The 26,475-nt window shown below is 45.5% G+C and overlaps 1 protein-coding gene across 2 annotated transcripts in view; it reads left to right on the forward strand.

Moving 5' to 3' along the window:
- LOC144772274 (uncharacterized) overlaps window positions 1-26,475 on the forward strand; it is a 64,111-nt gene that overhangs the window by 4,850 nt on the left and 32,786 nt on the right. For both annotated transcript variants that reach the window (XM_078656506.1, XM_078656507.1), the window contains exon 2: window positions 6,280-6,359. The gene's annotated coding sequence lies outside the window, so the exon portion shown is untranslated. The remainder of the gene's footprint in view (window positions 1-6,279; window positions 6,360-26,475) is intronic.

The raw sequence follows: 26,475 nt of genomic DNA on the forward strand, positions 1-26,475 counted from the left end.
TTTTTTTTGGATTGGATTTGCATGCTATATGGCAGTCCATCGAGCGGGTCAAGACTGGCCAGATGATCTGACGGCTTCGGTATTCAAAGAGGCACCAGGCAGAGGTGTCCACTATCCCTGCTCAGCTCCTCCCTGGCCATGGAACCGCTTGCTTACCATCTTTGCCAGAGGGCCAGATGGGGTCTTCCTGGAGCTGGGTGTCCTTTACATCATATTGCTTTATGCAGATGACTCTATGGTCCATTTACGCGATGTAGAGGCTTTGCTGCCTGACGTTGTGCGGTTGCTAGATAAATTGGGGATGTCTCAGGGCTCCTCATTAACAGACCCAAATGATGCTTTTTTCCCTCTGGTGCAGCGCCCTCCTTCGCTTCGTGTTGACCCTCTGCGGGCCCATCTCAAGTAGTGTTATGACACTTTTAAATAAATTAAATAACTGGGGGCCAGATGTAGGTGGCCCAATACCGGTCGGTAACGGCCGAAATTACCGAATTTCGGCTGTTACCGACTGGTATTGGGCATTTGGGATGTACGTGGCCTAAATTGCAAATTCGGTAATTTACTGATTCGGTATTTTAAGGAATCAGTAAAATTCGGTATTTAAGAATAGGTAAATTGAGAGTACCTACATTTTGCCCTTTGTGTTCTATTTTATCACTCGGACAAAGACCTCAAGGAGGGCAATCTAGGCAAAGCGATCAGCTCCATCTGCCGGTTCTTGCCCTTTTGGCGGCTGCTGCCTCTATCCCCGCTGGGTCGCATGGCAATATCCAAAATGTTGATGTTCCCTCGCTTACTGTACTTTTTTGCCACACTAGGAGTTTCTGCGAATGACACAGCTTACTGCTCAAGATGATATGAAGCGAGGGACGCAGACCGGTTGCGCTTACCCCCCTACAGCGTCCACTGATGGAGGACGGCTAGGCACACCCAAAATTGAGCATTACTAAGCGGTGGCAAAGCTGCTATGGCCCCTAGTCTAGTTATGCATACCCGCAAATCCTGAACTGGCACTTGTCTATGCAACTCTGGGCACCGTGAGCATCTGTACATGGCTGTCAGACTTGAAATCCCAACTCGTCAAGAAACATGCCAGATGGTTGTGGCCCACTCCTGCTTGTGTCAATTTGTACTCACTTAGGGAGCCCACATCCCATACTTGCTGTCCATTGCAATTTGGGACTTCCCCCAGCTTCACAAAGTGGCGCGACAAATGGATGTTGCCCCTGGAGATAAGCGGAAGTCGAACAGATGGGGAATTGTACGCTTGGGGCTCCATTATGTTCTTTTAGGACGTTATGGACACCTATTGCTTAGAAGCTGGCCAGTTCTTAACCTTCCACACGATACAAAATGCACTACGTACTGCATGGGGTGGCGGCAACATGGAACCTCCTTTGTCTGCCATGCTACACATAATCTTGACTGCAGATAACTCTCGCCACGCAGTCACCACCCTCTACATCTCTCTCAACTCCACCCCGCCAGACTACTCTGCGGGATCACACACCAGATGAAGCACTGTACTATCACACCTCCTAATGAACAAATTCTGGTCCGCACCCTACAAATGGTGATGGACATATCCTGCAATCCTACATTTCGCTTCACACAATTCAGCTATGTAGACAAAACCTACCTCTCTTCCCAGCACATCAAGCATATGTATCTGTATCTGTCCCTCTTCCCCTGAATGCCCCCGCTGCAAACAATCGGACGCCTGATTCTACCACATGGTTTGGGATTGCCAGATGCTACATTCTGTATGGTAGATAGTCACTGCCACACTGCCATGGTGGCTGCACTGTCTGAACACGCTCTTGAGTCCACACCTGGATCCTGCCCATTAGGATAATGCACCCATGCAAAAGGTGACGACACCGCCACATATTCATAGTGCTCGCTTTTGTGCCTGATAACCATGGCATGGAAGTCGCCCACTACCTCTGACCTCCAGCACTGGCTGCCTGCACTACTGGCATGGGTGCCGGCGGCAGAGGCCACCACTCTGCTTCTTCCCTGCTCGTGGGAGGGACACAAGGACCATCGGTGAATACTGGGACATCTTCTTACTTCAGGTAGATGTCAAAAACCATACGTGCTAGTAAACCATTCCACTCTATCACACTTTTTACCCCACACCTGCACGACCACAGACGGACTTCTCGCTTTGAGCAACGCAGTTGCATCTCCCTCCCGGCACATGACTCGTCAGCCAACATGACCATTACTGCAAGGCCCCCTTGGGACTCGAGCGCACAAAGAAGATGAAATCTAGCTGCAACCCCAGCCCCCTTTTTGGTGCTGCTTACTAACGCCCCCGCCCATGTGCTTCCCTTGGAAGGCGACCCACTCAAGAATTCAACCCTCTACACCAGAGGTCTTCAAACTTTTGTAGGTTGAGCCCCCCATGCTGATTATTTTTACATGTCGGGCCCCCCCCACCACCTGACAAATTTCTGGAATCACGTATACCACATAATGGACCGCCACCCTCATATCCTGGGCCATATCCAGCAAATAATATCCAACACAATAAGTGTGTTTAGTTAACTGCAGGTTTGTGAGTGGGTGTAGGGTTAAATGACAAAGGCTTATTACACAGCTCAAAACTCAATCTTCCAGCAGGTACATTAGTACTCTGGTGAACCACACCTGAATATAAGCGATACCACTTTTATTGTTGCCTAAAAAATGCTGGATATACAAGGAACTTTGCAGTGTCAGCCCCCAGTAACAAACCCGCCCCCACCTTTCCAGCCTCCCTGGGAAACGCCTGATACCCGGAGCGGCCAGTCAGCCTTTCTACCACCCTCCAGTGGTGCCCCTCATCTTCGCTTAGACCGTCCCTCATGTGTATTTGATTTCTTTTATAGTGCTACTCATCCCAAGTATGTACGGCAGGGTGTTGAAGTGCTTTAAATCACACACATTATATAAAGACAATGACTCATATAAATGTGAAAGTCAATGTTCAGAAGATAATGGGGCTACAAGGTGTAATCATTCTTTCATCCATCATTCAGTCTTTCACCATTCATTCATTTCACCATGTCCTTCCACCTGTGTGCCCATCCATGGCCACACATATTCAACCATTTGCAAACCTATCCATCATAAATCCTTCAATCAATCATGTCACTCATCCATCCCTACATCACCCTTTAACCCTATCCATCCGTACACTCGTCCATCCATTCACCCTTTTAGTCATCCATCCATTCTCCCTTTCTCTCTCCATCCCCCTTTCTCTAAGCCACCCATCAAGCCTTCCATACACCCATCCACTCATGAATCCATCTATTGACCCTATCACTCATCCATCCTCTCTCATCCATCCTTCCTCTCATCCATTCACCCTTTCACTCCTTCACTCATTGACCCATGCTTTTGTCCATCTACCCTCCCTTTCACTCACTCATCCATCAATCCTTACATCCACCCTGTCATTTATCTGTCCATCCACCCTTTCAATTATCAATCCATCTATCATTTCACTCATCCATCCACCCATTCACTCGCACATCATCCACCATTCCACCCATACATGCATCTATTTACCTTTTCTTTCATCCATCCTCCCACTCACCCATCCATCCTTTCTCTCATTACCCATCCATTCACCCTTTCACTAATCCACTCCACCATCCACCCATCCCTTCACTTACTCACTCACCCACCATTTCACATTAATTATGTTCTGAGCTTTTGTCTGCTGATCTGAGGGCTAAGTTTTCCCTCAGACTAAAATCGTTTGGGTGTTTTTCAAATGCCTGCAGGATACTTGCCAAGGGCCCTTCATCCTTTCAGGTGGCGCCCCATTCAGTCCAAGACCAATAAGCATATGTGAAACTCTGGGGCCTCTCCACACATTCTGCAGGAGGGGGCGTCTTTTTGTGTTATGCCACTTCACCAAGCACATAATAATAAAAACAGGGACAGTCATTTCAGCTGCAGTGGGAATCAGGGAGTCTCTTCTGCCATGAAACGGAAAACAAAGTAACTGACAGTCCACTGGGGACTGTCTGTGCGTTTGCTTTCGGTTTCATAGCAGAGGAGACTCCCTGCCTCCCACTGCAGCTGAACCATTTCAGCTCTCACAATTAACCCATTCCCGGGACGGTTAGCTCTTTCCAGAAGAGAGGCAAACTTTCCCTTGAAGTTAAAAAAGCATGGGCACATCGTGACCCATCCATTTCCCCTCCAACCCTCCGTGACAGCTGAATTCCCTCCATGTCCCCCCCACAGACTTGTGATGTGGGAAATGATAGTAGGAGTTTAGGATGGAGTCCGCGCCCCCCCTGAGATGGCATCGCGCCCCCCCAGGGGGGCGGGCCCCACAGATTGAAGAACACTGCTCTACACCATGATCATGCAACACACACGTCACACTCTCACTCTAAAGTGTGGCCTCGAAAAATCTACTTGCCATTGCGAGTCAAATTTAATTCGGATGAGCTATTTTTAGCACCTACAAGTCCAGTCTGGCGAGTGAACTTAGGCTGGAAAAGAACAGGTGTTCTGTTCATTCAGAAAGTGAATGAGCAATAAAGATGCCATTAAATCTTGTTTTCATCTTGCCACATTTGCTGTCTGTTCAAGGAAAGTGATCAAATCTCAGTGCTTGGAAAATTGAGGTTTTTTTTTCTCTCTTTTACTAGAGTATGAGGTTTTTGTCTAGTGAGCTGTCTGAAGATGTCAGTTATTTTTCTCTAACTCATAACCTTTTAAATAAATTGCCTGTAAATTAATATTACTAACATTTCCAAATATAAAACGAATTACAAAATCGCATTGTTTTGTAAACAAGAAGTGTGATTCAAACAAAGTGTTATATGGGAGGAAAACAAACCAGAACACTTTACTTGATGATGTGCAAATGACACATATTTGCAGAAACACTATTTTCAAACATTATTGCTTATACACTATATAGTTTTATCTGTAAAGCTGCATGTCCATTGGAAAGTTTGTGGCCATTTCAATGTAAAATCTGCTGATTGAACGTGACAGTGTGCGACCACTTCATGCTTTAGTTATTTATTTGTTAAAAATGATAGTTTTTAAACATGATTTCAGAAACATTCCTGACCCCGCCCTGATGACAATACTGTTAATGAACTAAGAGGCAAGGCAGGGGTCATGTGTATCCTACATGTGGCTAGATTTGTATTATATGTGGAAATAAAGTTGTGTCTATTAAATCAAACAATAGTTTTTTGTGCAGCAGACATGCTGAACTCGCACATCTGAAGGTGCTCCCAAATGTGAAAATGAAGAAATTGGCAGCTTAATGAATTAAAATATTTGCCCATAATCACATCATTTGAAACCAGTTTATGGGTCAAGAGCATTACAAATAGGTTGAGTAGATTATTTAAGTCACTAGACCTGCAGGTCTAATAATATTTTAATGATTTGTTTGAGGCCTGTAAAGTAGACTCCACAATTGTATTAAGTTTTGAATAACTATTTAATTGTAAACGTGTTTATCATGTTGCTTCAAAACACAGGCTTATGTTGATGGCTGTAAAGGGATGTAGAGCTGATATCCTACACGTGCCTCACTGCGAAATGTCATTATGCCCACGATTATCCCGAAATGTCATTATGCCCACGATTATCCCTGTTACTAACACTGTACAATGTCTATGAAAATCAATAAAAGCTATTTAAAAATAAACTGCTTCGTACATGCTCCATCGAAGGGACAAATAGACGAGGAAGAAGTGAAACCAATGGGCACTGACAATGAGAAGCAAGGCAAGGAACACACAAAAGATCTATCAAGCCAATCTCGGGTGAAACGTAACAAAGGACATAGGGGAGCCGGGTAAACATGATGGAGATGTTCATGAATAGATGTAGACCACAAACACGCCTTCATTAAAAATATCAAAAACCAATACTTGCCTCCAGACCAAAGCCTAGTCTGCTCTTGTCTTAACAGCCCCAGAGGTCTGAGATAATTACAGAGACAGACAGACTAGGACACACTTGCAGACACTCTTTAACACACTTGCAGACACACTTTAAAAACACACAGACTGTACATGGAAAAGGGGATCATGGGGCAAAAGAGGGTGTGGAATGTGGTTTTGTCTTAGTTCAGTAGCAAAGGCTATCTACAAGGCTCTCTGAATTTTTAAAAGTGTCCCCTTAAAAAATCTACTTGCAATTGCGAGTCAAATTTAATCAGGGTGAGCTATTTTTAGCACCTACAAGTCTCCATTTATCATATTGGCTCACGTTCAGAATCGTTTCTTGTATTTTCCTTAGGCTTAGGCCCTGCAGACTCCTTCCTAGCTCCAGAGACCGTCTGGGGTTCCACTTCAAGTGTCCTCAGATTAAAGTAAAAGGTAAGTGTCATTTTAACCCAGATAAAATGTTTTAAAATTCTCAATTATTGGAGAGACAATTCCTCTCAACTTCTTATTTATGGTTGCTCTTCCCATCTATAATTTTTCAACTATGTTCTTTCTATGAACACTTGTATTTCTTTCTCCTTTCAGCTTATCCTTCTGCTATGTTTCTTATTCCTTAAGTCTTCTCCTCATCTTCCCGTCCCCCTCACACGAATAAGGCCCTTAGTTAGGCCATCAAGACTTGCTAAAAGAATAGAAACCCAGGTGATTTTAGGACTCAACATGTAAGTAGGATTCTATGCACAGCTGTCCTGGTTTTGCCCTCAGTTGCCCTTCAAGGGCTCTGTGCCAGCCTCTAAACCTTTACTCTCCCTGACATGTTCCTTCCCGGACTACCCTGTCACACACCTGGTCAACCACAGTCCTCCCATGAACCATGGAGGGCCAAAACGTTTCATTTGTATTTCTAGGTCTGCCCCTTGGCTCCATGGTGCTCCTACCTCCAACAGCAGCTCATTGGTTTTGATTCCTCCTGGCTTTCATCCATGCTGTAGCTCCTCATCCCTGTGCAGCAGGGTATCCTCCTCTGTGAGCCGACTCCTCGTTGGTGGTTCTCCGCATCCCAGGTCTTAGGGTAAAAAATTGTCAGTATTAGAGAAGCTTTTATACTCCTATGTTGGTTCTCCTTCTCCAAGTCTTTCCTCTCTATCGCTCTTTCTGTCTTTTAATTTGTTTTCAGTCTTTCTTCTCTTTCTACGTTTTACTCTGTTGTTCTTCTGCCGGTGCTTGTCCACTCTCGGTATGCTGAGGGCATCATTGGGATTCCTCCTCCTTAAGCAAGTAGTCCCATCCACGGCAGGGTTGGCGGTAGCTTATTTTTTCCTAATGACCAAACCTGCTAAATCATAAATTGTTAACTCTCTGTAACCAAAAATACAACACTGTACTTCACTATCCACGCTACTAGCAAGACATAATAAAACCCCAAATTCATATTGAAACCACACTTTACATCAACAAGAGGCTTAATGTACAAAGCAAAACCTGAGGTGCTCGTATACTTCTTTTATAAGTGACAGTCCTGTCTTACCTATTTAAACAACAAGAGAGATAGGGTAAAGCAGATTACTCTCACACCCCATAGGATAATCTTTCATAAACAACTAAAGAGTATCTCAAACTACAAAAAATAAATAAAAATAGAGGGTAAGAAGAAGTAAGACAGCCTATCACTACCACCACCACCCGTAAGTGCACTAAGCAGCAAACAAAGACTGTGTCAATTTGGAATAAAGGTAGTGAATTCCTAGTGAGGAAAAAGGAGCCCTCAGGCACCCACACATGGTCGGTAGCCGTTTGTCTTCATCGGGTTCCAGTTTTTAGTCAGTGCAAAAGTATGACATAAAGGTGCAAGTTAAAATGAGTAAAGACCATTCCCCCTGCCAACACTGCAAGGAAATCTGCAAGGAAATCTTTTGTTTTTAAATTAATTACAATACAATCTTCATGGTTAAGATCAGTAACCTATGACTTAGGCGAATTATGCCCTTAGGAGTGCTTCTGGTTAATATATGAATGCACCATTTGAAGATAGTAATTACCACTACTGCCTAGATGGTAGTTAGTATTTCATGATTGGGCCTACCCATTTACTGAGTGGTCAGGGCGGCTACCGATCTACAAACATTTTATTGACTGTGTCACGGGGAAGGTAGAGGGTAGTATAAATATATAGTATTATGAGTTTACACATTTAGAAAGTGAGGAATATGAATATATGATCATTATCTATTAATGTTTTTGGTCTCTTTTCAGATTCCATTTCCCTCAGAGATTAGAGGGCGTGCAGCGATGCCAAGTTGGTAAACGCGTATTAACGAACAATTTTCCACCAAGTGTGAGTAGGTTCCTTAGTGTGTGCCTCCCGCAAGGTGAGAAAAAATATTATTGGTCCTGAGGAATGCTGAGTCGATAAGGACTCTTTAGCTGAAACATGTCGACCCCCTTTTTTTAGGACAGTGGGTTCAAACTGACTTAACCCTTATGTGTCCAATTCTTTCACTTTGTTTTTAATTGAGTTCGAATCACCCCCCTATTAAAAGTGTTGGCAGGGGGAATGGTCTTTACTCATTTTAACTTGCACCTTTATGTCATACTTTTGCACTGACTAAAAACTGGAACCTGATGAAGACAAACGGCTACCGACCATGTGTGGGTGCCTGAGGGCTCCTTTTTCCTCACTAGGAATTCACTAACTTTATTCCAAATTGACACAGTCTTTGTTTGCTTAGTGCACTTACGGGTGGTGGTGGTAGTGATAGGCTGTCTTACCTCTTCTTACCCTCTATTTTTATTTATTTTTTAAAGCTTGGCGGATGGGATATTCACCATTTTTTCGTGCAGTATCAATCAATCAATCAGGGATTTGTGAAGCTCACTACTCACCCGCGAGGGTCTTAAAGCACTGGGTGAGGGGTGGACGAGCAGCTACGTCTCATTCGTAGAGCCAGGTCTTGAGGCTCTTACTGAAAGCCTGCAGTGTATCTCACTGGGAGTAAAAGAAATGGAGTCCTGTTCGCTAGAAATATTGCTAATCAGTACCAATTTCTCTTATTTTGCACATCTGTGTCGATACTTAGGTGTAGCAGTATTTGGTGTTCACTCAGTCATAGCATCTGCTGCAAATGCGCCCATTAAAGAACAATGAAAAGATAAGAAAAGAAAATACATTGTCCACGCATTGATTACATCAAGATGCAGCTATTCCAATGTCATTTTCCTTGAGGCACCGTTGGAGCTGATTATTACAAAAAGAGCAATTGGTGAACAGAATGTTAAACAATGTCAAACATTCACCCCAGTATAGAGATATGGACCCAAGCCCATTGCGTTGTTGCTCCCCATGCCATTCCAGTTTAAACCCAGCCATATGCTGATGAGGAGTGATACCACAAAACTTATCCCAAGATGCTTGTTTCTGGTCCAGGGAGGACCTGGCCTGGCAGTTTGGGCTGGAATGTTCCCCTAAGGAGCAGGGTCAAGACTGATTTGCATATGTCCCGTGTCTAAACTGGGGTGTCCTAGGGAGCAAAAGAATGATGGATTAAACCTAGATCTCTTGACGGGGGGTGAGTGGTTGAAAAGTTTAAGCACCCAGTCCATCATCTTGTGTTTGCTGTGTTTGGCGTAAGTGGCCAAGGATATGCCCAGATGTGGGTCCCTTGCTCTCTGTGCCACTGGTTTCGAGCTAGCCTGGCTGATGAGGGGTGTTACCCCGAAGCCAGTCCCAGGATGCTTGTTTCTGGTCCAGGGAGGACCTGGCCTGGCAGTTCGGGCTGGACTGTTTCCATGAGGAACAGGGTCACTCTGATTTGCTTATTGCTGAATCTGAAATGGGTTGGGGAATTGAGCAAAAGAACAATGATGGATTCAACCCAGATCTGTGACTGGGGGTGAGTGTCTGAAATGTTTCAGCGCTCCGCCCATCATCTCCTTGTGTTTGCTTCACACAGAACACACCCATTCCATTAGCTGTTAAGAATTACATAGAATTAATTAGGGAAGTTTGGGATGTAGGGCACTCCGAAATCACATTTTAAACATTGACTCGGTCAGTATACAATGGAGGGATTGCATTAACCAACATTAAACATATTAGTGGGTGGCCCATATCTCTCTAATGAATGCCTGTATATGTGCACCTAGGGAGGAACTGTCTATTTGGTTGGAGAGGGCAATGATGGCGAAACTTACTTCTGATTGATACATTTACTTGCAGATTCCTCACCTTTTCAATATCCGAGGCACAAGACTGTGTCCGTAACCTTTTCTCCAATAGCTCTGCCACTCTGCCAGGGACGTAGTTCCAAGTCGGCTCCGCACACAGCACCACATGACGTCAGTGGAGCCACAAAGTACCCCTGTCTGCACGCTGACGTCACTTCCCTGAATAACTCTCCTCAGAGTAAAAGCAAATCTTTCATTCAAAAATTTCTCACTGATGATTCTTTTAGGTGCAATTGTTGTCCAAGTGTCCCAAATGAAGCGATCCAGATTCAAACCATGCTGGGTTGATGGGCAAATGCCAATTCCTGACCCTCATGAAATCTGCCTCTGGTTCCTGGTTTTGGACTATGATGTAGACAGGTGCAAATCCTGTCAGAAGATGCATCCCAAGGCTCTGAAAGAAAGAAGAGTCAACATGTTAATGGCCAGAGCTCAGGAAAAAAAGGTTGTAGGAAGTTGTGTCCCAGATCAAGATTATATCCTCAAAATACTCCCAGAGAAAACATAAAAAGAAGAGAAGGCATGGATCAAGACTAAGATCAACAAAAGCAGGTCACCTTCCCCGAAACTGCCACCTGCACCTCCTCCATTGTCTGACATTGAATACCCTCCGGAAGATTAAGACACATCAGAGCCGCCTCCGTTTGACCCAGCACCAGTGGCACAAAAGGAACCAACGATCGCTGTGCATCCATTTCCACCTGTGGTGCTGTCTCCAAGGCCCCAGTCAAGAACCCAGTATCCTAAATTTGAGAATTCTTGGATAGATCCTTCAAACTTTCCGACCACCATGTTAAGTGTATTTATTAAAGATCACTGGTGTGCCACTTGACCGGTTGTATGACGGAACCCCGTATGCATTTACCACGCATGCCTTTACAACACAGTCACTATCTTGACTGTGACTTTACCACACGTTCCTTTATCACACAAGTCATTACAATAACTTGCCTTAGGGGGGTGGTAGGCTTTTAATCCAACATTGTACCCCCCCTAAAGTAAGTCGTGCACTGTAGGGCTCTTGTGTCTGGTGAACTGGTTGCTCAGGATGCTGAATGCGTAAGATTGAATGGTGTCTGTCAATCTGCAGGATGCGTATTCCCACATCCCTATCCTCAGGTCAGACAGGAAGTATCGCCGCTTCATTGCAGGATCAGCGATACAAAAGGGGGTGGTGATGGACGGAGCATCTGAATCAATCAAACACTCACACCCAGTCAAAAGATCTGGGTTTAAACCATCACCGTTCTTTAGCCCACTCTGCCACCCCAGTTCAGACATGGCTATATGCAAATCAGTCTGACCCTGTGCCTCATGGAAACAGTCCAGCCCGAACTGCCAAGCCATGTCTTCCCTGGACCGGAAACAAGCTTCCAAGGACCGGTTTCTGGCATTCCAGCCGTCTTCAGCCCGGCTTACTTGAATCCAGTGGCAAAGTGAACAAGGGACTCACGTCTGAGCATACCCTGCCACACTTATGGAGGCCAAAAGCGGTACAAAAGGGGGTGGTGATGAGCATCTGAATCAATCAAACAATCACACCCAGTCAAAAGATCTGGGTTTAAACCATCACCGTTCTTTAGCCCACTCTGCCTCCCCAGTTCAGACATGGCTATATGCAAATCAGTCTGACCCTGTGCCTCATGGGAACAGTCCAGCCCGAACTGCCAAGCCATGTCTTCCCTGGACCGGAAACAAGCTTCCAAGGACCGGTTTCTGGCATTCCAGCCGTCTTCAGCCCGGCTTGCTTGAATCCAGTGGCAAAGTGAGCAAGGGACTCAAGTCTGAGCATACCCTGCCACACTTATGGCGGCCAAAAGCAGTACAAAAAGGGGTGGTGATGGACGGAGCATCTGAATCAATCAAACACTCACACCCAGTCAAAAGATCTGGGTTTAAACCATCACCGTTCTTTAGCCCACTCTGCCACCCTAGTTCAGACATGGCTATATGCAAATCAGTCTGACCCTGTGCCTCATGGGAACAGTCCAGCCCGAACTGCCAAGCCATGTCTTCCCTGGACCGGAAACAAGCATCCGAGGACCGGTTTCTGGCATTTCAGCCGACTTCAGCCCGGCTTGCTTGAACCCAGTGGCAAAGTGAGCAAGGGACTCACATCTGAGCATACCCTGCCACACTTATGGCAGCCAAAAGCGGTACAAAAGGGGGTGGTGATGGACGGAGCATCTGAATCAATCGAACAGTCACACCAAGTCAAAAGATCTGGGTTTAAACCATCACCGTTCTTTAGCCCACTCTGCCACCCCAGTTCAGACATGGCTATATGCAAATCAGTCTGACTCTGTGCCTCATGGGAACAGTCCAGTCCGAACTGCCAAGCCATGTCTTCCCTGGACCGGAAACAAGCTTCCGAGGACCGGTTTCTGGCATTCCAGCCGTCTTCAGCCCGGCTTGCTTGAATCCAGTGGCAAAGTGAGCAAGGGACTCACATCTGAGCATACCCTGCCACTTATGGCGGCCAAAAGCGGTACAAAAGGGGGTGGTGATGGACGGAGCATCTGAATCAATTAAACACTCACACCCAGTCAAAAGATCTGGGTTTAAACCATCACCGTTCTTTAGCCCACTCTGCCACCCCAGTTCAGACATGGGTATATGCAAATCAGTCTGACCCTGTTCCTCATGGGAACAGTCCAGCCCGAACTGCCAAGCCATGTCTTCCCTGGACCGGAAACAAGCTTCCGAGGACCGGTTTCTGGCATTCCAGCCGTCTTCAGCCCGGCTTACTTGAATCCAGTGGCAAAGTGAACAAGGGACTCACGTCTGAGCATACCCTGCCACACTTATGGAGGCCAAAAGCGGTACAAAAGGGGGCGGTGATGAGCATCTGAATCAATCAAACAATCACACCCAGTCAAAATATCTGGGTTTAAACCATCACCGTTCTTTAGCCCACTCTGCCTCCCCAGTTCAGACATGGCTATATGCAAATCAGTCTGACCCTGTGCCTCATGGGAACAGTCCAGCCCGAACTGCCAAGCCATGTCTTCCCTGGACCGGAAACAAGCTTCCAAGGACCGGTTTCTGGCATTCCAGCCGTCTTCAGCCCGGCTTACTTGAATCCAGTGGCAAAGTGAACAAGGGACTCACGTCTGAGCATACCCTGCCACACTTATGGAGGCCAAAAGCGGTACAAAAGGGGGTGGTGATGAGCATCTGAATCAATCAAACAATCACACCCAGTCAAAAGATCTGGGTTTAAACCATCACCGTTCTTTAGCCCACTCTGCCTCCCCAGTTCAGACATGGCTATATGCAAATCAGTCTGACACTGTGCCTCATGGGAACAGTCCAGCCTGAACTGCCAAGCCATGTCTTCCCTGGACCGGAAACAAGCTTCCAAGGACCGGTTTCTGGCATTCCAGCCGTCTTCAGCCCGGCTTGCTTGAATCCAGTGGCAAAGTGAGCAAGGGACTCAAGTCTGAGCATACCCTGCCACACTTATGGCGGCCAAAAGCAGTACAAAAAGGGGTGGTGATGGACGGAGCATCTGAATCAATCAAACACTCACACCCAGTCAAAAGATCTGGGTTTAAACCATCACCGTTCTTTAGCCCACTCTGCCACCCCAGTTCAGACATGGCTATATGCAAATCAGTCTGACCCTGTGCCTCATGGGAACAGTCCAGCCCGAACTGCCAAGCCATGTCTTCCCTGGACCGGAAACAAGCATCCGAGGACCGGTTTCTGGCATTTCAGCCGACTTCAGCCCGGCTTGCTTGAACCCAGTGGCAAAGTGAGCAAGGGACTCACGTCTGAGCATACCCTGCCACACTTATGGCAGCCAAAAGCGGTACAAAAGGGGGTGGTGATGGACGGAGCATCTGAATCAATCGAACAGTCACACCCAGTCAAAAGATCTGGGTTTAAACCATCACCGTTCTTTAGCCCACTCTGCCACCCCAGTTCAGACATGGCTATATGCAAATCAGTCTGACTCTGTGCCTCATGGGAACAGTCCAGTCCGAACTGCCAAGCCATGTCTTCCCTGGACCGGAAACAAGCTTCCGAGGACCGGTTTCTGGCATTCCAGCCGTCTTCAGCCCGGCTTGCTTGAATCCAGTGGCAAAGTGAGCAAGGGACTCACATCTGAGCATACCCTGCCACACTTATGGCGGCCAAAAGCGGTACAAAAGGGGGTGGTGATGGACGGAGCATCTGAATCAATTAAACACTCACACCCAGTCAAAAGATCTGGGTTTAAACCATCACCGTTCTTTAGCCCACTCTGCCACCCCAGTTCAGACATGGGTATATGCAAATCAGTCTGACCCTGTTCCTCATGGGAACAGTCCAGCCCGAACTGCCAAGCCATGTCTTCCCTGGACCGGAAACAAGCTTCCGAGGACCGGTTTCTGGCATTCCAGCCGTCTTCAGCCCGGCTTACTTGAATCCAGTGGCAAAGTGAGCAAGGGACTCACGTCTGAGCATACCCTGCCACACTTATGGCGGCCAAAAGCGGTACAAAAGGGGGTGGTGATGGACGGAGCATCTGAATCAATCAAACCCTCACACCCAGTCAAAAGATCTGGGTTTACACCATCACCGTTTTTTAGCCCACTCCGCCACCCCAGTTCAGACATGGCTATATGCAAATCAGTCTGACCCTGTGACTCATGGGAACAGTCCAGCCCGAACTGCCAAGCCATGTCTTCCCTGGACCAGAAACAAGCTTCCGAGGACCGGTTTTTGGCATTCCAGCCGTCTTCAGCCCGGCTTGCTTGAATCCAGTGGCAAAGTGAGCAAGGGACTCACGTCTGAGCATACCCTGCCACACTTATGGCGGCCAAAAGCGGTACAAAAGGGGGTGGTGATGGACGGAGCATCTGAATCAATCAAACACTCACACCCAGTCAAAAGATCTGGGTTTAAACCATCACCGTTCTTTAGCCCACTCTGCCACCCCAGTTCAGACATGGCTATATGCAAATCAGTCTGACCCAGTGCCTCATGGGAACAGTCCAGCCCGAACTGCCAAGCCATGTCTTCCCTGGACTGGAAACAAGCTTCCGAGGACCGGTTTCTGGCATTCCAGCCGTCTTCAGCCCGGCTTGCTTGAATCCAGTGGCAAAGTGAGCAAGGGACTCAAGTCTGAGCATACCCTGCCCCACTTATGGTGGCCAAAAGCGGTACAAAAGGGGGTGGTGATGGACGGAGCATCTGAATCAATCAAACACTCACACCCAGTCAAAAGATCTGGGTTTAAACCATCACCGTTCTTTAGCGCACTCTGCCACCCCAGTTCAGACATGGCTATATGCAAATCAGTCTGACCCTGTGCCTCATGGGAACAGTCCAGCCCGAACTGCCAAGCCATGTCTTCCCTGGACTGGAAACAAGCTTCCGAGGACCGGTTTCTGGCATTCCAGCCGTCTTCAGCCCGGCTTGCTTGAATCCAGTGGCAAAGTGAGCAAGGGACTCACGTCTGAGCATACCCTGCCACACTTATGGCGGCCAAAAGCGGTACAAAAGGGGGTGGTGATGGACGGAGCATCTGAATCAATCAAACACTCACACCCAGTCAAAAGATCTGGGTTTAAACCATCACCGTTCTTTAGCCTACTCTGCCACCCCAGTTCAGACATGGCTATATGCAAATCAGTCTGACCCTGTGCCTCATGGGAACAGTCCAGCCCGAACTGCCATCAAACCCAGATCTTTTGACTGGGTGTGAGTGTTTGATTGGTTCAGGTGCTCCGTCCATCACCACCCCGTTTTGTACCTCATTGCAGGATCAGAGCACTACCGTTTGTCTTCACTTCTGCAGCATGAGTTTTCACTAAGGTTAAATGTAAAATGTAAATGTGGAGGTACTTGTATAGCGCACGACTACCCGGAGGCATCTCGGCGCTTGTACGAATATCGCTGAGGAACCCTTCCTGGCTTTTACCTGTGAAGTGTCCACTCCTGGGCACCCCCAAGGTGAAGCAGGCATCCTAGCGTTGTTGGGGCCGTTGTGGAGATTAATCAAGCTATTGCCTAGAGTTGCAGAGTGGGACCCATGATTAGAATAGGGACCGAGGCGAGAATTATCAGGTCCGAGGAAATTGAGCCCAAGACCCGCCGAGGCGGGAATTGAACCCTGGTCCCGGGCCAGGCTTCTGCATCAGGGTCTGCCGCTCTAACCATTGATCCACACTTCCCCACAGGGGAGTTGGTTGCATCTCCCTCGAGAGTAAAGGAATTTCTACATTCCCTAACCTGGACTACTGGCTAATCAAAACCAAGACTCCAGATTTGTTGATTCCCCACGTACAGAAACAACTCCCACTTTTGTACGAACTCTGCTTTAAGTCAACAAAGTCTCACCTTGTGCCCTCTCAGCGCATACTATTCTTGGGACAGTATTGGATACCACATCGGGTCGACCCTTCCCTCGACCTCAGAGGATTCACGACGTTTAGGCTATGATTCTAATCTTTCTGAATGGAGCGATCATTCCAGTTCTGATGGTCTGGTTAGTTCTTCTATCCTCCTGCATTCTCTTGGTCACGCATGCATGCTGACACGCGAGCTCTTGATTGGTGCCCTCACAGGCAGTGATTTCAATATTTTGAAGATCTGTAGGCATGCATAACAATCTCAAGCAACACCGCAGTGCATCTGCAATGTTGGGGCATAAATGTCAACCTGCATCAAGGAAAACTGTTTCATCCTCTTTATCACGTATGCCTCTACCCTCTCATCTGGAGGAACAGGAGACCAGAATTCAATCAGTTGGAATTTCAGGCAATATATCTTCCCTTCCCATCCCTCCTGGCCTTTATCTTGACACACAAAACAACAGCAATGTGGTAAACCAGCAAACGGGGGGAGTGGGGTCATCTCTTCTCTGCGGAAGCTCTGCGACTTTTATCCTGGGCTCAAGATCATGATAGTTGTGTAGTAGCGAATCCCCTGGCCGGAGTTCTCAATGTAGGAGTAGACCGTCTCAGTCAAAGTCATCAGGCAGAACACGAGTGGCGTCTTCACCCAGAGGTGATCCAGGGCATCTTTCAGTTACGAAGGACTCTTCTTGTGGATATGTATGTTTTTATTACATGGAATGTCATGATCTAGTTGTGTATATATGTTGAGAAAATGCTGTCTATATTATTGGGAATAGGACCTGGCTATTCTCTCCTTTGTTAGCGGCTTCCCCCTCACAACCCTGCCTAATGTGTTTTTCGTTGTTTGCACACTTGGCCCTCTAAGCTCCTCAAGAGCTTCTCCTCTTTCCCCATCCCACTAAGCCCCCATCCCTACTCCCCCTACATTACAATATGACTCCATGTCATCAAGCACACCATGATCCAGCCTTGGACTTTCCTTTTACTTATCTCTTTTTCAACAATGTGGGTTCAGCTGAAAGGAACCAAGACTACCACTCTTGGAATGTCAGAGATGAAGAATGGTATCCAGTTTATGACCATCCATGTGAGTGAACCAGATGCAATTTGTTGAGGGTGTCGAGGTTTGGACAGTTAGCTTCAGTTGTTGAATCCTTCTTGTCAAACCTAGTTTCCAGTCCTTGTAGGATGTATAGATTGAGGTCGGTTAGTATAGTCTTGGTCATTGCATCTGCTAAGACACCCTTAACTCTTCCGTTGTTGCAAGTTGGTCTGCAGATCAGAAGGAAGGAGCACAATTTACAGGAAAGTATGCCTATTGTTATTGAATAGAGATTACAGATTATACCTTATCCCATGTAGTTACATGATTTATACCATAATGGGCCATATGTAGGTGGCCAAATACCGGTATTTGGAGATGTAGGGGCCTTAAAAATTACAGATTCGGTAAAATTACTGATTCGGTAATTTACCGAATCTGTAATTTGAGATGTAGGTGGCACTGTAAACAGTGCCACAGGGCCTTAAGGATTCGTTATTTACCACCAACTATTAGTTGTATGTATATATATATATATATAATATATATATATAAGTCACATGACACACAAGCACTGACCAGAGGTGCAACAGGGTGTCAAAGTGACACCCTGCCACTCTTGAATATTCGGTAATTTTACCGAATCGGTATTTACCGATTCGGTAATTGCCATTGATTCCTATGGGCTCGAGGCCCATGTGAATCAATGGCAAATACCGAATCAGTAAATACCGAATCTTAACGATTCGGTAATTTTTAAAGAATATTTACCTACATAGCATTTACCGATTTGTAAATACCGAATCGGTAAAATTCGGTATTTACGAATCGGTAAATACCATTTACCTACATGAGGCCAATATTGCTTAGTTTTCTTCTGTTTGGGAATCATCTACTCGCTGTATTTATGTATACGATGTAATACTCTGTGGTTCCAATCTAGTAGGTCTCCAGTGTGGCTTGGATGAATGTATTGCTATGGGGCTCAACATTTTAATGTTTTTAATGAGTAGGATTGTGGATTTCAGAGGACGTAGGCAGTATATTGTACATAAATCGGTGTTTGGTCATGAAAGAATGAAATGTGTAAGAACCTTTTCTTATTTATGTAAAGTGCTTTATTATGACCTGAAAACGATGCATCACATTAAGCTGAAGGCTAATAAGGCTTTGCCCAATCTGGCAGTGGAAGGTTTAAGTTCCTTTTATAAATCAAGTGATAGGCACTTGAAGCATTGAATTCACACCTTTAAGGTAAACATTCTTGTCAGACTGCTCTATGTAGTAGAATATATACAATGTGGATCATATGTATGTGTTTTTTTAGCGCAAAGCAAAAGGGTAAATATTGCACAAGTTTTGTTTCTTGGGGCACTCAGTCCCTATATGCGACTAGAAGTTGGACTGACAGGCACGTTTGCTAAAACCCTAGATGCTGTGATTCACCATGGCTATCACCTGATCCATTCTATAAAGGCATCACTGAAAGCGATTCTAAATGAACACTTTTTATGATTTAATGAATTAAGTAGTCATTTTTTGGGGTGAAAATCACTTACACACACTGACCTACACCCAGCAGCCGAGGGAGAACTCTTAACGGTCTGCACTACAACTGGGGAAAAAGTAAACCAAACCCCAACATAGTAAACTAGAAGACTCCCTCAGTCCCCTTTTTGAAATCCACTAGATTTGGTAACTCAGTCCAAGTCCAAGTCCTATGCTTTTCACAAGCCAATCCAGTCCTTTGTGTGAAACAAACTCCCAACAAGTGTGAAACAAACTCCCAAAGTCTTGGAAGTGAGATGAGTCAATCGGTGCTTATAAGGGTCCTGGAGTGTTCATCCTGGGTTATCTGCAGAATTTTCAATTATCTCGAGCACATAAGCTCCCTAAAATCTTTGACCAGGAATGATCTAAAAAGACCCCAAATTCTATCGAATTGATCCACTTGTAGTTTAGGTTGCTAACATTTTCTCTATTCCAAGTAGGTCTCATAGTTTGTTCAACCAGGATCTGGGATCGGGTTTGAACCCTACAAAGCTGTGATGATTTGTTCAGCCGTCCCTCGATAGGCTTTTAAGGGCAAAGTTTGTCCCTAAGGAGACCAAGAAGAATGTAGGTGGATTGTGGCGAGGCTGCTGCCGCTTATGACAATATTGGCGATTCTACGTGTGTGCGAGTTTTAACTTGTGCAGGTTTTTATTTTGTTCTGATTTAAATCTTATTCTGTTCTTACCTGTTTTCTGCCCCCTTCTACCGTGGCTGAGTGCCGTTTGTGTGGAGGGCGTACTAGTCATTTTCTTGGCCACTTCCGGACATTTTTCCACTTCTGGGTGATGAAGGGGGTGGATTAGCTTTGCTGCTCTCTCCCCTACTTAACCCGATGTGTCAGCGGATGCGCGCAGCTGGCGCGCCAAAAGCAAGCCTAGGACAAGCCAGTCTGCGCCCGGGCGGGATCAGGGGCCACAAATCCTGGCTCTTCTCAGTCAGCTCCTAGATGTTATTCTTCCTTGATGCTGCATAATCTTCGACCTTCTTCGAACGCGACCTGTCAGGTTCTCATTCCGGACCTTTACCTCCTTCAGTGTTCATGCTGCCATTTTGAGCTCACTCCTAACACTCAGCCGGCGGCTGTTTATGACCCCCAGGCTTGGAGTGGGGCAACCTGTTCTTTTCCTAATATTTTAACTGCTTCTTTGCTGTATAACGAATTTTGCTGTTACAGCTTAAATTGCCGTTCCTTATCCAAACATCAGTTCCATCTGTTTAATTGTCTCATAGATATGGATCCTGATGTAGTCTTTTCATCTGAGACTTAGCTTCAAGGTCGCGCCCTTCCTGATGTCATCTCGGCCCTTCCTAATAATTTTTCGTTGCTGGGAATCAATAGGCCCCTCAAAGTTGGGAGTGGTATCGCCATTGTTTAAAAAAATTTATTAAACTGTAAAATTGTAGACCTCCAGATTTCTAACTGTGAAGCCCTTGCCTATTCTATCCCTTTTAATCACAAGTTTACTTTCTCAGGCACTCCTTTTTATCTCCCTCCTGGGCCTTCTCATAATTGGTGTTCAGCATTTTGTGATCCTGTGGCGCCCCATATCCTCCGAACTGCTAATTTCTCGGTGCTCAGAGATCCCAATCCACATCTGGAGAATGCTGAAGACAAATTTGCATACACATTCACAGAGGACATGAACATTCTTAATCTTCCATTGCTAAAGTCACTTGCTGGTCATTTACTAGACCCTATTTTTTCTAATCTTGCTACCTTATTTGTTGCTTCACCTATCCAGCTTTGCTGGACTGATCATTTTGCAGTCCCTTTTTCCATCAAGTCTCCCTTTATTTCTTCTACTTGGCCGACTTCAAAAATCAAATTGGAACTGGCCCAAACTTAATATATGGCACTCAACAAGAGCTTCGGGATAGTATTCCATTTCTTGACTCCTCCCCTGAACTAGCCTAGCCTACCATTCACCAATGGCTCACAGCGGCCACTGATTCTATTTTACCCTCTATCTACAAGGCAGCAGTGTAGAACCCATCTCCCTGGTCCATGGTTTACTGATTCTCTTAAACAAGAGAAAAAACACTGTAAAGCCTTGGAAAGGCACTGGAGGAAACAGTATCTGCCTGCTGCTAAGCTGGAGTACTTAGGAGCTTTAAAGAGATATCATGTTCTTTGCAGATCGGCTATTGCAGCTTTTTACATTGAAAAGATCTCTAGCTCCCAACACTGTCAGAAAATTTTGTTTAAGGTCTCAGCCGCAGTCCATTCCTGGCTTCTCCCTCATTCTCCCAACTTCAATGCGTGAGTTGGCATCCTTCTTCTACAATAAAGTTATGTCTATTCATGACCAACTTGCTGTGGATACCCTCTAACAAGGGAATCTAATGTTTCCAACTTGCCCCTTGACAGGGTCCCCTGAATTTTTCTCCAAGGCTTCTGCACCAACTAGTTTTTGGACTCCTATGGATTTGCCTTCCTTGAAGCTGTTAGTTAGATCTATTGTCATGGGGATAGGCCCTGACTTCACACTGTGTTAAGTTAGCATGAGCTTATTAGAAGTTTAAACGCCATTTTTCCTTTCTGCTGCTTCTGCACACGGCACATATTGTTATTAATGCTTTGAGCCTAGTAGAATATTTTGCTTCACACAAGAATAATATGTTTTCCTATTGTATCAGCTTTCCTTGGTAAGCTATGTCTGTACAGTGAGTGCCGAGGCCTTCAAGGTTATTTCAACACAGTGGTTGTTGTTCGGTCTGATCAGAGCCCGTTCTAGACATAACACATATGCAGCTGGGGCCAACTCTAGCTTTTGGCCGTTTAATACTGCACTGCGCAGAGCATGCAAACACACTTGGTGAATATTTGCATGCAGAGAGCTGTCGTAGGAGATGATGTGATCCCTTTCTACTAAGACCAAGAGGTACGGGGCTGCACTTCTAAACCCAAAGAGACCTTCTGTAGATAAAATATAATATACTAGCAAGGGAGGGTAAGACTGAGGTATCCTTTAGCCACCTTCCCTTTAGCATTTTAACATGCTTTCTCCCTTTGTATTTTATGGACTAGTAACTATGTTGGTAACCTTGTTGCTTATAATATGTTTGCTTGTATTAGCTAAGATACTGCACCTGAGAACACGGCATTAGAAATACTTCTTTTATAAGCGACAGTCCTGTCTTACCACCAGTTCTGGTCTCTTAAACAACACGTACACTCCATCAGCCAGGCCGCAGAATGTTTGGTGCCGGGCTTCGCTTTAACTCTGGCAGTGCCAGGTCTACCAGGATTGTCAGCTGGGGGTATTTTGTCTTTATGTGGATGCAGTGCTCAGGCTGTTCCATCAGGCTGATTGTATCTGGAAGCCAAATTAGTTTCCCCAAAAATTCTGAATCTTACTTTGAACTAGTTGCTATCATAGGCATCTCATACACTCCCCAACCCACTACAATCTTCCCAAAAGAATCCAGTGAGGACCTCCAGTGTCCAAAGTAAGTGCACCCCAATAATCAGGCCTTTTACAGGATTTCGGACCTGAAAGCATCTGTTCATGCAGGCTGTGAGGCAGTATTGCATCAGACGATTCTTGACAATGGTGACAAATGGAACTATAGACATGTAGCTTTATATCAGAAGGGTGATTCTAGCACGAGCTGATCTAGGCCTCCCCACGGACGCACGTGTGTGTGTGCTCCTGTGCGTGTATGAAAGACTATGTTCACATTTGTGTGTGCTTGTGCACGTCTGTGCATGTGATGGTGTTGACATGTATTTGGGTGTTTTTGTATTAGAGCATGTGATTCTATGTGTGCTTGTGTTTGTGCATTCAGATGTTTCTGTATGTGTGCTTATGTCTGAGCATGTGATGGTGTGTTTATGTATTTGAGTGTTTTGTATTAGAGCATGGAATTGTATGTGTGCTTGTGCGTCTGGATGTTTCTGTATGTGCTCCCTCTGTTCGCGTATGAGAGAGTGTGCATGTGCATGTCTGTGTGTGTGATGGTGTGTGTGTGTGCATGTATTTGTGTGTACGTCCTTGGGTATTTTTGTTACGGAGCATGTGATTTTATGTGTGCTTGTGTTTTTTTTTAATAGTTTCTGTATGTGCGTGTCTGCGTGTATATGAGATGGAGCGCATTTGTGTGTGCTTGTGTGTGCTTGTGCATGTCTGCTTGTGATGGTGTTTGTGTGTGCATGCATTTGGGTGTTTTTGTATTAGAGCATGGGATTTTTTGTGTGCTTGTGTTCTTGGATGTTTCTGGCTATGTGCTTGTCTGTGTGCGTGAGTGCACATATGAGAGTGTGTGCTCACATTGGTGTGTGCTTGTGCGTGTTTGAGCCTGTTATGGTGTGTGCACGCTGGATTTGTTATTGTCTGTCGGCCGCTGTCCTGAATATTGACTTTAACTGCCTGATGCCTAACTTTAGGATGACCACCAGTGTACCAGTGTACAGTACAGTCCCCTGCCTGGCCCCAAGATGGCTTACTTAGTGGTCCCCTACACGTTGTTTTACTTCCCTGGGATAACAATTGGACATTGACCAGACCTTGAACCTATCCCCTAACCTGGCTACACATCAGGACTTGGAACCTGTGGAACTTACCCCAGACTGTGGAGACCTAGTGATTTGGCTGATGACCGGTGGAGCTACCATATAGCTAAAGAGAAGATGGGTTGTGGACTCCCCCTCCCTGCCGTCACCTACCCAGCCGGACCTTGGGCAGATTTTTCCCTCGTCTCTACGTTCTGTCTTCCTCTTACCCCTTTACCCTATCCCCTTACGCTTCCTGCTCCATTCACCTTGTTCCCTATGTGCTTTAAATGCTTTTCTTGATACTTATGTAACTTTTAACCTCCCTAGCTCCTAGCTCCTATCCACTCTCCCCTGAACCTCTCACCTTGCTTGCTAGTCTGCCCAGCCCCCTGTCCTTTGTGCCCTTTGACTAACCACTCCTTCTCCCCTTGTTGGGGAAAGATCCAATGTTTATACTCTGGAGTCTCAGCGTACCCGCTGAGAGATTCCACTGCGCCAAGGGAGCCACTCACAGCTGAGGTATGGTATGGCACCCCTTGCCAAAGCACCCCCTCTCCCCTTTTTGGGGAAGGATCCAGTATGTAGGCTTTGGAGTCTCCGAGACCCTTCTGATGGAGTCCATTGCGTAAAGGGAGCCTCCCGCAACAGAGCTAGGGAAGTGATACCACTTCCCCTGGGATCACAGCTTACTGTACTTTGGACGTTGCTTTGTCTCGTCTACCGGTTTGTGTCTCTGTCACCCTTCTCCTCCTCTTTCCATGCGATGTCCTTCACCCCCCCTCCTCTTTACCGCCCTTCATTACCTGTCTACTTCCCCATCTCCTTCCCCCTCCCCTGAATCTTTCCCCTTGCCTGCTTTTCGCCTTACGTACTTATTGTTTATCTTGAACTTACAAGTAACTATGCTGCCATGCTGCCATGCTCTAATAACTGTGTAACCTTTGTAACGATGTAACCTGTAACTATGATCTGATGCTCATGTAAAGCGCTCTGATACCTCCGGGTCTAGCCAGCGCTATATAAAACCTTAAAAATAAATAAATAAATAAAAAATTGCCAGAGAAAAGAAGCTTTTGGAAAGCCAGTGGGGTCTCTCATTTGGAACCCACTGGCTTTTCCAGTGCCTTTTGGTGATGCTGTACAGCAGTTGCTGTGCAGCAAGGCCAAAACAAAAGTCATTTTTCGGCGCACATATGTGCGATGACAAGTGCAAATGAAAGCTTCATTGCTTGCTTGCTTATCGTTACATGCCTGCTAAGTGATACCGGGGAATTTTTTTTCACCTATCCCAGGTGCCTCAAGAAATGGAAATAATAAAAAAGTATAACTCAAAAATTATTTTACTAGGCAAGGGCTTCAGCAGCAGTTCGCTGCCCGGTTCTAGCCACACATGTTTTTTCTTTTCAGGATTGCAACCAAGGAGCATGTGAGAAGGAAGCAACAGAGAGTGCATGTGGAGAGGAGAAGCAGAGAATGAGGGAAAGCAACACGGGCGGGGAGAAGTACAAGCGTCAGAAAGCAACAAGTAGCATAGAGTTTAGGGTAGTTTTGTTGGGTGGAGAAACACAACAGCACAGTTAGTCCCTAAAAGTGATCAGTGGAGGGATAGAAGCCACACAATCAGAGAAATGGAGAAAAGACTATGATCCAGGGGAGGGACAAATTCAAGATGGACAATCTGGAACAAGGAAAGCAAGGAAAATGTGGCTAGCAATTGAGTCACAATTAAGACACCCCTTGGTAAACAGCGAGTGGGATATAAGCCCAGGGAAATTCGTGGTAAGCCCAAAATAGTTCTTCTTGCAAAGCCCACAATAGTTCTTCTCTGCTTGACCTAAAAACACAGCCCACCACTTAAAATCCTTTTTTTTTCAACTTTATTAACAACACATAAATAATGTAAAATTGCATTTCTATCAACATGTTAACAGACAATTTGCATTTTAATCTAACCTTATAAACAGAGTTTTTGATTCAAGCTACATTTTTTAGCACATGCAACAGATTACCTTCATACAAGAGGCATGCATAAAATAAAATGTGTACCTCCAAACACACCTAAAATAGTTTGCAGAGCTGTTCTAGTTGTCATAGATAAGCTTAACATATATTGTGATTAACTTGTGTACAGTTTTGGAATCATCTGTTATAATTTACCCTTTTTCAATTCATGCTGCTTTTGTTTCACAAAGTGCATGGATTATTGAATACATATTTTAAATGCTTTCGAAGTCTATCCCTCTGCAGCTATTGTGCAAATAACATAAACAGTATAAGCACGTTATAATCTGTAGCACTTTTTTTTTTAAAGCTTTGCGGATGGGATTTTCACAATTTTTTCATGCAGTATTTTATCACAGGGATGTGTGAAGCTCACTACTCACCCGCGAGGGTCCCTAAGCACTGGGGGAGGGGTGGACGAGCAGCTACGTCTCATTCGAAGAGCCAGGTCATGAGGTTCTCCCTGAAAGCCTGCAGTGTGTCTCGTCGGGAGTAAAAGAAATAGAGTCCTGATCGCTAGAAATATTGCTAATCAGTACCAATTTCTCTTATTTTGCTCATCTGTGTCGATACTTAGGTGTAGCAGTATTTGATGTTCACTCAGTCATTACATCAAGATGCGACTATTCCAATGTAATTTTCCTTGAGGCACAGTTGAAGCTGATTATTACAAAAAGAGCAATTGATGAACAGAATGTTAATCATTCACCCCAGTACAGAGATCTGGACCCAAGCCTATCGCGTTTTTGCTCCCCATGCCATTCCAGTTTAAACTAAGCCATATGCTAATGAGGAGTGATACCACAAAATTGGTCCCAGAATGCTTGTTTCTGGTCCAGGGAGGACCTGGCCTGGCAGTTTGGGTTGGAATGTTCCCATAAG

The sequence above is a fragment of the Lissotriton helveticus genome, chromosome 8, assembly GCF_964261635.1.
Source record: "Lissotriton helveticus chromosome 8, aLisHel1.1, whole genome shotgun sequence".
NCBI lineage: Eukaryota > Metazoa > Chordata > Amphibia > Caudata > Salamandridae > Lissotriton > Lissotriton helveticus.